General features: G+C 37.6%; 1 protein-coding gene across 1 annotated transcript in view; it reads right to left on the reverse strand.

The window, feature by feature from the left end:
* The window catches only part of LOC122810712 (syntaxin-binding protein 2-like), a 1,751,886-nt gene that overhangs the window by 174,634 nt on the left and 1,562,148 nt on the right, over positions 1–15,104 (reverse strand). The gene's annotated exons all lie outside the window — the stretch shown is intronic.

Below are 15,104 nucleotides of genomic sequence, written 5' to 3' on the forward strand. Positions count from 1 at the left end.
AATCACAGTTGTGCCTATTACATATTATGATTGAGGGAGACAAAATGATGCTGAAAAGTTGTGAAGGGATGAGAAAAAGTACTAAAAAACATGATACAAGTCTAGTGAAAGAGGAATGGGAGTAGGTGCACGTGAAATAAAGACAAGGACTGGAGAAAGTCAAAAAACATCAAAACAGGGGGAACCCAATTTCTGACAGGAATACAGAAGAATGTCAGAAAACAAAAAATGAGATAGAAGACTACTTAAGACCTGGCTAATAAATTCAAGAAGGCAGCAACTAACTCCCAAAATACAAAACTATTAGCACAAAAACTAAGGCATCAGAAAACAGAAAGGAATATAACAAAAATTAAGGGACCCAAAAATTGGTAAACTTGTTTCAGAAGGAGATAATATCTTGGAGAGATTGTGGAAGAATTTATATAATGATGAACCTTGGAGAGCGGTAAAATCATAAGCTTACAATGACATTTCTTAAGGAAACAGACATACTGGATGAGGGAACTTGACACATACTATTACAGGGGAGGGATGGTCACACAAGAGGACAATAAAAATGCAATACACCAGCCAAAAGCTAAGTCACCTAGAATGGATGGAATAACACATACACAAGCAGAAGGTTAAAAGCTACAAAATGTGAGGACTAGACAGGGTGAATTACAGCAAAATGTCTCTACTCTACCAGCAATATAATAAATTGCAATAACATATAGTGACCTCAGAAACAGATGTAGCAGTAGGTTTGACAAAGAACCAATCCACATTTGCACAAAGAATGCAAGACACCAGAAAGCAATAGAATACCAAACTGTCCTAGATTTCAAGAATAAATAAGAATTAGAATCCTGCGTCAGACTGCACTACCTCATTACAACTAAGATTAACAATGGCTGATGTCTTGTCCATCCATCCGCAGCCCCATTTTCCCATTTTTGCACATGGGGGTCTGGGTGTCACTTCAAATGTGACAATCATACAGAGCCAAGGTTCACACCACTAGGTGGCTAGCCCTGCTGTGGCTCTTCTACCATACCACACACTCGTGCAGACACATTAACACCTATGGCCAATTTAGAGTGTCCAATCACTCTACTGCATATCTTTGGCATGTGGAAGAAAACGGAAGCAACCAGAGGAAACTCACATGAGAACCAAACCAGAGAATTTCTTGGCGAGAGGCAACAACACTATCTGTTGTGCCACTGTGCCACCTGCTGATCTTGCCTTGTCCTGAAGCAAAATGGCAAAATAAAAAGCCCCTTTAAAAAAAACAAAATTAAAAAAGCATAAAACAATCTTATGAATAATGCCATTAGTATTTGCTACAAAGAAGGAAATCTAGTCAAAATGATAAACAGTACCAAAAAGAATTCTAGAACCAGATCGTAAATGTTGTCTGCATCTGGAGAAATGGGAGCAAAAATCACAAATTTTCAAACTATAATTAGGAAAAAAACACTCAGTTCTCTAACTTCCCATGAATCGATAAAAAAATGTTTTTCATCATACCTTGATATTCTGTACAATATTAATGCATCAAATTCACTAACTGCTTCATATCATATTTTAATTTCTTCAACCCAACAATGATCATCAAAGGGCCTGCAGCAGTGATGTGATGTTGGTTTTCCGGGATTTTGCCCATCTGCCACAGTACAGTTTTACCTAAGGCACCTTCTTAATACCAACAGCACGTTTTCCTTGACATTTTCTCAATGCTGTAATTGAAGGGTATACTTGATGCTCAAATCTGTTCTCAGCCAAGTTGACTGCCAAAGGACCCTTACCTGTGAATGTGCATGCTGTATACCTAGAAAAGACCTCTACCTGCCACATCATACCGACCAGCAAAACACTCCTGCAAGACATGTGATGAATTCCAGTTTTAAAAGTATTTTTTTAATTTAAATTGTTATTTTAGAGAAAAAAGATTAAAGCAATGACTAGAATCCAAGAACAATTTGCAAGACCTACACAGAGTGTGTGTGGATGCCTACCTCCATTTAATACATTTGCACATGCTCTTTAAGTCTTTTTCACAGCCGAAGAGTTGAACTGGCAGAGTTCTTCCAAACTGTCAAGGCTACATCCCTCTAGGCCACCCAGTGCCAAGATGGACTTAAGTCCATGTCGGCCTAGAGAGATAAAAGCAAGACTATAGAATAGCTGGCCTGAAATTGACATTGCTGGCAGAAAGGATGGGCAGGCACATTCTGAGGAGACATGGGCACAGCCAGCTACTCAGACTGCCACTATTCCTCAAAAGATGGGCATAAGTGCAGAGAAGACAGCCTGGGCCAGGCCATAGGCTCCCAAAGCCATCAGGAGAGAGTAGACATTAAAGTGTGTTTGCAGAAGTACATACTTTTAAGGGAAGAGCATTGTAGGTCACTGCAGTGACATGATTCATTCATCCCCCATCCAAGGGATGGACTTAGGCCATTTAACTGCTCTCACTGCAATGATACACAGAGCACAAAACCATGATGACTACCTGAATGAAGACATCACTTGGACAACTCTTTGCTTGGCTCCAAGTGAAATCCATGGAGCAGAGAAATGGAGATGGTGACTTTGGAGGGACTTGATGGCTGGCAGGCACAGAAGCAAAATGCAAATCCTCAGAAGAAAACTGCAAAGATCATGCTGTGTTTTATCATGCCAACAGTGCTGCTTGTGTGGGCTGCCTTGCCCCTTTCAAGTCAACACTTGAAACTCAGACCAAATACACTGCTTCTGACCCACTGCAACTTAACTCTGGTGCTGAATTTGTAACTTTCAGAGCTGTGATTAAATGTGAAAAATTATTTCAGCTGAACAAAAACTGCAAAAAAAGCTGTATTTCTTATTCTAATCAAACCGATCTACTACATGAATGGAGCATGAAGCTCTGACTACAGCTTCAACATGTGTTCTTTTAGGAAGAGTTGCTGGGCTGTCAACCATACAAGTACAGAAAGACTGAAATGAAACTTTTCTGCATCATTTTTTTAATAAACAATATCCAGAAGTTTACTACTAAGAAAAGTAAAAGTAAGTGAAATCTGGGATTTGTCGACTGTTAATGCATTTTATTTTTAACATATCTTCAATGATTCTCACCAAAAGCAACTTTTTATTTGCAATTTATCTTTTGTTTCCTAGTCTTCTACGCACCTGAACATCTAAAAAAGTTACCACAAGAAAACAACACAAAGTTTAAATGAAACTCCTTTGCATGGTAACATTAGGAGAAGCTTTTAAAATACTCAGCCTAATAGACACCAACCACAGAAATAACGGGTGCCATAGGTTGGTACTAGGCTATCGGCCCTAGGGCCTATACAAGCCTAGCCATAACAATTCCCTGGCTATTCCTTCCCACAGTATTTACTTCTCTGGATCCCTGTCTAGCAGGGCGACTAACATGATCCCTGGGGTGAATTTCCTATCTCCCATCCAATCATCAAGGTTCCTTTTGAAGAGGGCCAAAGATGCGCTCTGCTTGACATGTATGGGCAATTTATTCCAGAGTCTGTGGAGTCTCTGGGTCAGGAACCTATCCCTCCAGCATGTTTTGTTTATTGTGATGACAAAGTTTAGATCCCTGGAGCGTGTGGCTCTGAGGGATTGGGATTTCTTTGTGTAGCATGTCCAACAGATCTGGGTTTGACATAGCCTTGTATGTTAAGCAGACATGGCCTTGTATGTTAAGCAGAGATCGCCTCTGAGTAGACGATATGCGACAGAGTACAGCTGGAGTTTTTTAAGGCGGTCCGCGTAGGGCATCTGCTGTGTAGCCACACCCACCTTCCTTCCCCCTACTTTTATATATAGTTGTTGGGATATAATGTAGGGCTTTCGTGTGCTTTTGCTGTATATTAATTATGGGTATTTATGCTGTTGGTTCAGGATTATTATGCTGTGTTCTCTCTCTGTATGGACAAGATACTCCTGAATATTTTTTCACTCTTTCTGCTGATTTCCATTTTTGGGATTAGCCAATCAGCAGTCACAGTGAAGGTGTGGAGGCGCACCTGAGGTTTTTAAAGATGGCTGGTTGTTGGTCCTTTGCAGGAAACAAATCATATAGTCTTAAAGGCTACTACAGCCATGAGGAATTCGGGCCTCTATTGTAATGGGAAGGTGTAACTTACACAACTGTACTTTTTGCTGTATTTTCAAGAGAATCAAGTTTCTTTCCAGAACAGTGCCCATCTTAAGAAGTTTTGAATGAGGGTACAAGATCCTACTTTTAGGGCCCAAAGGACCTGCTTTATGTATCCACCCTGATTCAAAATGTACTTCTGAATGCATGGAGAAAGACTAGTCAATTTTGTCTTGGGCAGTTATTTTCCACCCTTATTGGAGACAGCAGGATAATTCCTATTCTTCCCATTCTAAAATAACTTGCTCATTCAACAGCAAGGCAGAATTCTACATCCTTCTGAATTTGACTGCCCTATTACTGTCATTTTCAGATTTCTAGGTCATTTTAACACTTTTTGAATATTTTACTGTTTTTAATAGTTCTTCAGGCATATGCTTTCCACAGTGCTGCATACAGTCCATTAGACAGATTGCATGTGATGTTTCTCATCAACAGGTCAGAAAACTCAACTGTACTACGGTCACAAAGAGCATTCACTGTGGGAAGGCTACTCTGTAGGGGCACCATGCATATGGAGATCATTTTTAAATGAACTCTCACCGTTTTTGCAATCATGAAATATAAAACTACCAGTTTAATTTAGTTTGGATTACTGCTAAAGCAAAATAACATTGCAGGAGACTTTGAAATAATTTGTCAAACACATACCTGCATTTATAAGATGTGACAAAACAGTATAGTAAGTGCGCACTTACTGATAAACAACTGCTGAGGTGAGATAAATATTGTTTGAAGTGCATTATTTAAAAAAATCATGACTCAAAATGTCAGTATGACATTTTGCACTTCAGTATAGATATTGGCCAGAACTCACTAGGCTAAAACAAAATAGATTGTTCCAAAAAGGTACATTATATAACAGCAATGATGATTTCAGGAAGCTCATGCAACAGCTGTGAAATGCCCTTTACAAAGGTGAAAGACTATGCTTTATTTATCCTTTCACATGAAACAGATGCATTTGAAGATGCTGAATAAGAACTCATCAGATCATTTCAAGTTCCTTCAAATTTTACATAACATGAAATATATACGGTAACTTGAAATGCTGTGCCAGAGAACTCAGAAACTACAGACTTGTACTGTGAGATTACTAGATGAAATTCCAGTTATGTGGGAGCACAACTACTTTGACTACTAGCCAGTTTGCAAGGCACTGCTGTGTACAGTCCTCGGCAGCCCATGACCAAGAGCATTTTGTAATACTTTTTCATTCTTTGCCTGTTGCTGTATAGGATAGCTGTAGCATATATGCTAATATCGATACGGTTGACTGCTGCATTGGTTGGAGCACACTAATGTCAATGTGTGATAGGTGGGCGAGATGCGAATGAATGAGACATTGTACTTGTGTACGTGTACTGTAATATATACTAGGAGCTGAAGTTGCATGTCTTCTTAATGTTACTGACAGCTTTTATTGCAAATACTGGTAGTGTGGCTACACAGTTTTGTTATGCTGAGGAACACATCACAAGTAATTAGGGTTACCACCTGCCCCACTTTGCGAGGGACAGTCCCTCTTTGGGCAGTTATGTCCTGACAAAAAACTGTAAAAATGGCAAATGTCCTGAGATTTTAGGACAAAATTATTTCCTATATTTTATGTAATAGTTTCATAAAACAGTTATTCTGTATCTAAAATACCTAAATGTTATAAGAAACAGAATAAGCAACTAAAATGCTACAAGAATAAGGTTTTATTTAGGCAAAAAAGTTAAGTTTGAACCTTTGTACTGACCGTGGGTATGTGTTGGCATGTAAAATCTGATGTTTGTACCAAAAATGTCCCACTTTGGCCATTTGAAAGGGTGGCAACCCTACAAGTAATTTTTTAGCATTTACTAACCTACTTTAGTTTCTGAGATAGTTTCTTGATTTTTGTCCCCTACTGTTCAACATTGGACAGCTATTAATTCCATTCCTTGCTCCTCTTTATAGTTCATGACTTGCATGGTTAATGGTTTACATGTTTATGAATTTGAGATTACACTGTGGAGTCCCATTTACCAGATATGCAGCTGGACGAGTCCAAGTATGCAGTTGAATATCCCCTTTACTCCATTATGCGTCATCTCTTTATGAATTGTGCAGACCACTGGTATGTGGTTTAGGCCACCAACCAGGCCTGCATCATTTCAGACCATGTTTAAACCCAGAGCTTAGTAATTCGTAGCTCACAGATGCTGATCCACACACAATGAGAAACTGGACCACAGGCAAAGGATAAAAACAGAACAACAAACTGAGCAGTAATAACGGTGTGCTTCTTTAAGCAGCTGAATACCACACTATAGATGTAAGGACATGCAGCAACAACCCAACCTTCTATCATCAATGGGACAAGTGTAACTTGACACTGTTAGGAAGAACTATGGCCGAATGCAAATGAAGTCTTGAAGAAAAGGAAAAATTACTTAAAAGAAAAGTTAAGCATGGACTGCACTGCCAAAACTGTTGTACTGCACTTTTAAAATGCCACTGGAATTAATAGGTAGGGGAAAAACGCAGCACATGATCTTTAATGCCAGAAAATAACACCGGTGTAGAGTTAAGTAGTAATATTCTTAACCAATGAGACCATTTCTAAGCCATTTTCTTCTATAAAATACACATTCTGAACAGCTAGCTCCAGCTGACTTAACATCCTCTATCCTGGAGGAAGATCTAGACTCATCTTTTTTACTGCCTTAACAGCTAGCATTATCAAGGTATCAATTAAAGTGTGCTCTGACAGAGCAACCACCCCATGGATAATTTGCATAAAGGAGGCATCAACCTTCAGTTTACCTAGACAAATTTGATCAAAGAGGGTTTGTAAATGAAGCAAACTGAAATAATGCTTTAGAATCTGCAAAGAACTGTTTCTCATCTTCTAAGGCATTTTCCAAGCATCTCAAATAGTGTGAAGTCATACCACAATACATTCTTAATAACTTAGCTGGAGTATAAAAATATTTATGGTGGCAATGCCAGGAAAAAAATGGAAAAAAAATACTTCTAGAAACTGTAGTATATTTATGACAGCACAATTGTACTCCACATGCTACTCAATCAGATCCCTAAATCTCTCCAAGCTTTCCTGAGGAGGTTTTAATGCCCACTTACGTAAATATTAATGTTTTCTATATCTCACCTATCAGGTGCTTTTCTTCAGCCTCTGCTCCCTTAGACATCATAATACAGTCAGTCAGTTTTGGCCTGTTGCTCCACATTACTGTCATAAGGTGAAGTTTTCTTAAGAATTGTGTTAATGACCAATATGTCAGAATATCACCCTCTCAAAGACTGCGTTGTTCTTTTACCATTTCACAATTTCACTACTGTATTCTCTAGAAAATGTTCCTAAACATCTGAGGCTTCATACCCCTCTGTCCACTTAAGCACTTTACCTATTCCATGATTCCATAACTTAAGACACAAACTGGGGAGACATCAAACTGCCAGTCTTTCAGATTATATTTTTTTAATATATGTAATGTTTGATTTTTAATATAACTTAATATCTCAGATTAGTCTAATCTACTACTTTATGAAAGGGACCGTACAAAAACCTCTATAGATCTCTAATACCCTCCAAACTTTGCCAATTTCATATTGTTCTAATGTGCATTATTCATCAGGTTAAGAATATAAAAATATTTCATCACAGCTGCTTGATTATATGCTGCTGGATCAAGCACACCCAGCCCAGCAAACTGCCTTGGAAGAGAGTGTTTTCCAAGAAACTATGCTGCTTACTGGCCTAGACATAATTAATTCGTTAATTAATCCTTGAATAGAAACCTTTTGAGGGAGACCTCATAATTGACAAAAACTGCTGTCTTAGTATTGATATACATTGGTAGTATACCATTATCTAACATTTTGGATTAAAAAGTTAGAGACACACACTTAATACAGTGGCCAGACAAATGCTACTTAACAGATTACATTTTTAGAGCTATGTTATAGCATAGAAGATTTTTAGATAATACACAGCAAAAAAGTAGGGAGAGAATATATCATTACAGCTAGGTATTCAAGGAGGCTTTGTGCGAGTGCATTTCCAAGTGGAAGAGGGTCGATATCACGTCGAACTAACATAAGTTCGAACGTTGTAAGTCCGAAACCCAATAATAACGAAAACAAACAAAAAAAAAAATGACTGTTCCGTGACAGAAAAAAAAAATGAAACCTTAAACTTAAACTAAAGTGTGGTGCTTTTCCCCCCACACCCCCCCTACTTAAATATACCAACTCCGAGATCACACCACAGTGGAGGAAATAGCAAATCCCCAAAAACGGCTCACCAATTTTTTTCCCTGGGGAAAAAAATTGATGTGCCGTGGCTTCGCTATTTTTGGATTTCAAACTTTTGGGTTAGATATTATAACGTTCAAACTTCTACAAGTTCGACCTTTTAATATAGACCTGGTGGAAGATAGGTAAGCATGGAGAGAAGTTGTGAAGTGGTTAAGAGTTTGGGATTGTTCTGACTGCTAATTCCAATTCTTGGCTAAAGAGTAAGAGAAGAAAAGTTGGCTGAGTGGCAGATTTGGTTTGTGAACCTGAAGAAGTTGCTGATTCTCAGATCTAAAGGACCTACTTGGGAGGTAGAAGGTGAAGACAGAACTAAGGGCGGGACAATCAGAAGGTTTAAAGATAAGTTTGCGAGCAGTAGTAAGCTGCAGATAGTTGAGGTAGTTTGGAAGTTCCAGCCATTTTAGGGAGTGAAGAGCAGTACAGTGCTGGGAGAAGTTTTTGGAATTTGTAGCAAATTTTGCAATTTTATTTGAACATGTCTTGAGCTTAGCTTTTAGAGAGGTTTGGAAGTCGGCAAGTAGAGGGGTGTCATGCATCAGGGAACTGAATAAGCAAGTGGAGGCAAGGGTTTGTTTGGTAGAGGGGCTAAGGAACTGGTTGCTCCTACAGAGTATTCCAAGTTTCTGATATTTTTGGATGTTTTGTTGCAGGTGAATATTTAATTTTAGGTGTTCATCTAGGGATACACTCCTAGAAGTTTTGTGTGGCTGACAACAACTATTATGGTTTTACTTTGGGAGCAGATACTGAACATGGCTTTGTCCAACAGGGTTAATTTTTGGGGGGTGAAAAGCACGATCTTAGATTTATTTGGGTTAAGGGATAGATGGTTTGAAACGTCCAGGATTCAGTGGTGGAGAAAGCTGTCTGGGTTTTGGGTTGGAGTTCAGACAAAGTCAGGTGTGCAGACAATGGTTGAGATGTCTGCATATCGAATAATGTCTCCACTGGTCACAGATCTGTGGAAATTGTTAAAATATTGAATAGGAGGGGACCAAGCATGGAGCCTTCAGGAACGTCAGTACAGGTGTTAAGATAAGAAGAGAAAGTTTTGCCATGTGACTGCCTGTTGCCTGTCTTTAAAACAGCTTGAGAACAGGTTGAGAGTGGTGGAGGGAAAGTCCAAAGTCAGTGAGTTTTGACAGTAGCAAAAGGTGGGAAACTGTATCAAATGCCTTTGAAAGATTTAAGAATATGGTAGATACTATTTTCCCATTGTCACAAGCTCTGTTAACAGTATCCAGTAAATAAATAATGGCAGTTGTAGTACTGTGGCCAAGGTCTGAAACCATGGTGTGTGGAAGATAGGAGGTGTTTATGAAGTAGATAGGGTATCAGCTGAATGTGAATGCACTTTTCCAGCATCTTACAGATAGGGGACAGGATAGCGATAGGTGCAAAGTTAGATATCACTGTTTTTGCCCCCTTTGTGAAGGGGAAGAATGTAGGCTTTCTTCCATAATTTGGGTGCATAAGATTATTGAACTGATTGAATGGATCTGCTAATTAGCATACTTAGAGGGAATGCAATGGCTTTGCAGCAATCTTTAGAAATGTTGGGGGTAAGTTGTCAGGTATGTTAGAGCAGGGTTTGAGCTTAAGGAGTAGTCCTTTAATTGTTGTGGTAGAAATGGGGTTGATGGTGAAAAAAGGGGTAGAATGGGTGATGGGTTCAGGGGGGATGCAGAGCTTGTAGAAATAGGGAAAGTAGGGGAGGTGTTTGGTGGTGCAATGTCATTTACGCTGTCTGTGTCATGAGGAAAGCTAGTGGTAATCTTGACTATTGAGTTTACAAAGAAAGAGTTTAAGTGAAAGGCAATTTCATGAGAAGGTTTGTCAGGGTGTGGACGAGGATTGTTTTTTGTGCCAGTGTTCAGGACAGATGAGATGGAACTCCAGAATTTTTGGGGAGTTTTGTTTATGGTTAGACTGCAGTTTTGTGTAGTGTTTTTGTCTTTATGTATTAGCTTTTACCTGATTATGGATTTGTTTAAAGTGTATCAGGGTGTCCTGTGGGTTTTTTTTTTGCCAGTTTGACATTTCCATGTTTTATCTGTAAGGTGCAGCAGATTTGTAGTGGGGTTGGTCAGCCAAGGAGCATAGTTAGTTTTGATCCTTTTCATGCAGAGTGGTACAAGGCTATTTAGTGTACCCAGGAATGTTGTATTGAAATAATCTACAGCATTGTATAGGGGGAGTCTTTTTAATATGTGCGAGTTAATATTTATTCTTGAGGATATCAGTAAAGATTTGAGGGTTGAAGTCAGTAAGGTTCCTTATCTGTTTGTACTGGTATTGATTTTGGAGGGCTGAGGGGGAGCAGCGGATAAAGGCGGGGAGGTGATCACTCAGTATGTCTGGAAAAGTGCCTGCTTCAGATATTTTACTGGGGTGAGAGACGGGAATCCAGTCTAGGGTGGATTCCGGGGCACTATCCTTGTTTGGTCTGGTTGGGGTGTTTATGGACTGCATAAAGTTAATATTGGAGGTATGGGAGTAGGAGTTCAAGTTTAGCCAGTTAATATTTATGTCACCTAGGATAACAGCTTCATTTTTAATATTAAAGTTCCAACAAGACTAGAGAACTGAAAGCGATAACAGCTCAAGCAGATAAAATCTAAGCTGGTGCACAAATAAAACAGGATAGGAGAAAACAAAAAAACACTCAGGATACCATGGATAAAATGTTTAATACCACTTGGTATTAAATATTTTATCCATGGTATCGTGAGCGTTTTTTGTTTTCTCTCTACCTAAAGATCTGAAAAGACTTGGTCATTAAGCCACTCATCTTTATCTCAGCAGATAAGCCCTTCCTTAAAATGTTGTAGCAAATATCCCAAAGTACTGGCAGAGAAAAATGCTGATGTTATAAGTCAAACACAGTCAAAATGTCTATAAAATATGGAGATTTTAATGCAAAAAGTGAGCGCTTTCACAGTATAACCCTACCACTTCATCAGACAGCTATAACAATCCATACTAAACCTTTTATACAGATGACATCACTCCAATTAAATTCTGCACCAATAAAATGGAAGACAAACATAAAATCGTACCCCAATTACATAATAAAGTGACATAACTTGAAAATACAAACTCCGAAATGGACTTCCCTATTCTAATACAAAATTAAAAACAAAATTAAAAACAGCAATATGTAAATCTAAATATCATGTAATTGAGGGACGATTTTATGTTTATGTCTTCCATTTTATTGGTGCAGAATTTAATTGGAGTGATGTCATCTGTATAAAAGGGTTAGTATGGATTGTTGCAGTTGTCTGATGAAGCGGTAAAGTTATACAGTGAAAGTGCTCACTTTCAGCATTAAAATCTTGGTATTTTATAGACTTTTTGACTGTGTTTGACTTATAACATCAGCATTATTCTCTGCCAGTACTTTGGGATATTTGCTACAGTTTGTTTTGTTGTGCTGTTAGGGTTTGTTTGTACATCCTTAAAATGTTTATGAAACTCACTGGGAAAGCAAATCTTAGAAAAAGCTGAAACAAAAAGTCCCAATCTACTCTATCAAATGCCTTTTGGTATCAAAACTTAACATAATCAAGGGTTCACCATTTCTTGAGGTGTCTTCTATTAGTAAGAGCAATTTTAATATATTTTCAAATGTTTGCTTCCCCTTTACAAATCCCATTTAATATGGATGAATTAGAGGTGGGAGACACTAATTCTCCTGGCAAGGATTTACGCAAAAATGTTACAGTACATGTTAAAGAGTGAAATTGGCTTGTATGTAGCAGGGAGCCAGGAGTCCTTTCCTGATTTAGGGAAAACAGGAATTAAAGCTTGCTTCTGACTTTGTGGGATCTGATCTCCAGACAAAATCTCATTTGCCAGCATTAAGAAATCTCTCCTGAAATTCTCCCCTCTTAAAATTCAAGCTGTGGTGAATCAAACAAATGAGGAATGTCACCTCTAGTAGTCTATACATTTTCTTAAGACTCTCGACATTTTTCTGAAAATAAAATTAAAGAACATAAACCAAGCAAATGTAAATATCTCAAATAGTAAATCCTTTTAATATGGTGCAAAAAGCAAAGTGATCAAGTGTTCAAAAAAAATTTTGCAATGACAAACGTTAGTGCATCAGTATCAATCTGAGAAAAGTCAAAATGATTTTTTTTTTAAGTTTTCACAAACTTTTCATATCTTTGAAACTGTACAACTTTATGTAGTGTCAAAAGAAGACTTGAAATTGTGCATGATGGCAAGAAATTCCTAAGTGTTTTGGTGATGATATATTTTAGAAAAATGAAAAAAAATATGCTCATCTGCCTAATTTTCTGTAATAATGACAGTTTTCTCCATTACCTAAAGTTTCACATGATATACTACAGTCTGTAAGTCAGATCATGTTGGAACTACTAACAAACATATGGATATGCTGCATATTTTCATAATTACTAACACACTACTAGCAAATATCTCCAGCACAGTGCATCACATATGGACAGTGACAGTGCATATTTTTGTCTCCCACTATGATATTTCACACTAGTCCCCTTAACCTGTAGCTCAGTTACAAAAGTATTAAAGAAAACATCACAATCAAGTGATAAACAGTACTTAATATCACAGTGGTACATCCTGGATGATAAACCTTAGTGTGATTTTGTTTTATACACCTTCCCCATTCATATTCTGCATATTGAGTGTTAAGTCACTTAAAGAAGCAGACACAAAAAATGACATGACACCAAAATGAGCTATGGGTCTGAAAAGAATGCATATAGAAAACACACTACAGGTATGACTATGTTAATGATTACAATACCAAGGGCTGTATTAATAAGGCTGTTATATTCTCTGATTAGAATATGTTCCAGTATCCAGAGACCTTGTATGCATGTTTAAATCTGGTAATTTATCAATTCCTACAGTTGTTGACTTGGTCATTTAAATACCAAGTTCTCAATTGCGGGTAACAGTGTATGCCATGAGACTGGAGGTCAGGCCTCTTTCCCAAAAGGATTTTTCCTATATGCTCTACATAGTCCTGACCGTCTTAAAATCTGTTGGAATTACCTCATCTAGACAGAATACAGACATTTATGACCTCAATAGTTGTTCTTAGGGGTTTCCATAAGCACATGTTTTAGCAGAATACAGGTGTCTGAGTGGTCTAAGGGGAACAAACAAGAAATGAACTGATGCACTGAAGATTAGATGACATCAAGTAAGGCATGCTCAGAAACTGCATTCTGTGGCCTCTTCAGTAGATCTGTTAGAGGGATAACAGTTCACCATTAGAAAAATAAAAGCTAGTTTTAAGAGAAATAAATGGTAAAGTAATAAAAGAAAAATAAATGTAGGGGAAAATAGTGCTGATATTCCATCTCTCCCCAGTAACTATAACTTTAGAATGTACTAAGCATAAAGTCAAAAACAATTTTCCTTTTACAATTCAGTGAATTTTCTCAAAAAGCTAGTTTTTTAAACAAAGGATAGTTTTTACATTAAAAGTTGACTGAAAATGTGCTGTTTGTTTCTACATTCTGGAGAGGAAAACACATTATAATTAATGAAGCAGTAATACATTTAGATATAAACCCTAGCAACGTATTAGGGTTAGAGAAGCATGTTAGCTTGAGTAGTCATTATTGTGAACCTGAAGCTTCCATTTCCAGGGCTGGAATTTTGTTCCTTTGAATGTGTACAGCTGTTTTTATTTAACTTTATAAAATATATATATATATCTGGAGAATGGTACAGTGAACTGAACTGTGACGAGCTCAAAAAAGTGTAAAACTGCAATTATGTATATATCTCACTAGTTGAGTGTTGCAACTCATGTATAAGCTACTAGCAGGAAGATTAAATACAACACAACTGACATGCACTACAAGTGACTAACTTTTAAATGACAAAATGGCTGCTTAGTCAATTATAACATGGAATGCAAATGGCCTCAGACAAAAAAGCAGTAACAGAGTGCCAACTGCCATTTTGCAAGAGATGTACTTAGACAGAAATAAAAAAAAGAGAATTTCCATGAAAATATTCAACATAAAATTGTGGACTAATGAAAAGGGTTTTGATTATATTCCTACTGGAAGGCTAGTGGCAGTGAGGGGATAAAATTGAAAGAGGTTTACCTTAGCATGATATATATATATCTCCTCTGAAAACTGCTATGATAGAGTTTACAAAAAATTGTTGAGAAAGATTTTCAGCAAGGCATCATATTTACAGATGGTAAGTGAAATTTACTGTGTAGTGGTATAAGTAGGCCCTAAAAGGAAAACTATAACTAAGAAGGAAGATTAAAAAAAAGGACACAGAACTACTTGGTATGGAGGATGTTACTTCATTAGTAGTGAGCCAGGGGAATTTTACTCAGGCTTCAAAATACAATAACTAGGCTAGGCTGGACAAACTATATACCACAGGAGCATGCACATTCAGTTGTGAGATCCATCCAATAACAATATCTGACCACACACACAAGAGTTAAAGTAAGATGCAAGGAACTAAAAAACAAGAAAGGCACTGACATTTGCCAACATACTTACTTGAAAACAGAGTAACTTAAGGAATGGGTAATAGATAAAATCTGAGTGATATTAAAAAAAGATATAAATCATTCCACACAGACTGGCTAGGCCTTTGAATTAAATGA

Source organism: Protopterus annectens, chromosome 9.part0, assembly GCF_019279795.1.
Source record: "Protopterus annectens isolate FY-2018-M chromosome 9.part0, PAN1.0, whole genome shotgun sequence".
Lineage (NCBI taxonomy): Eukaryota > Metazoa > Chordata > Ceratodontiformes > Protopteridae > Protopterus > Protopterus annectens.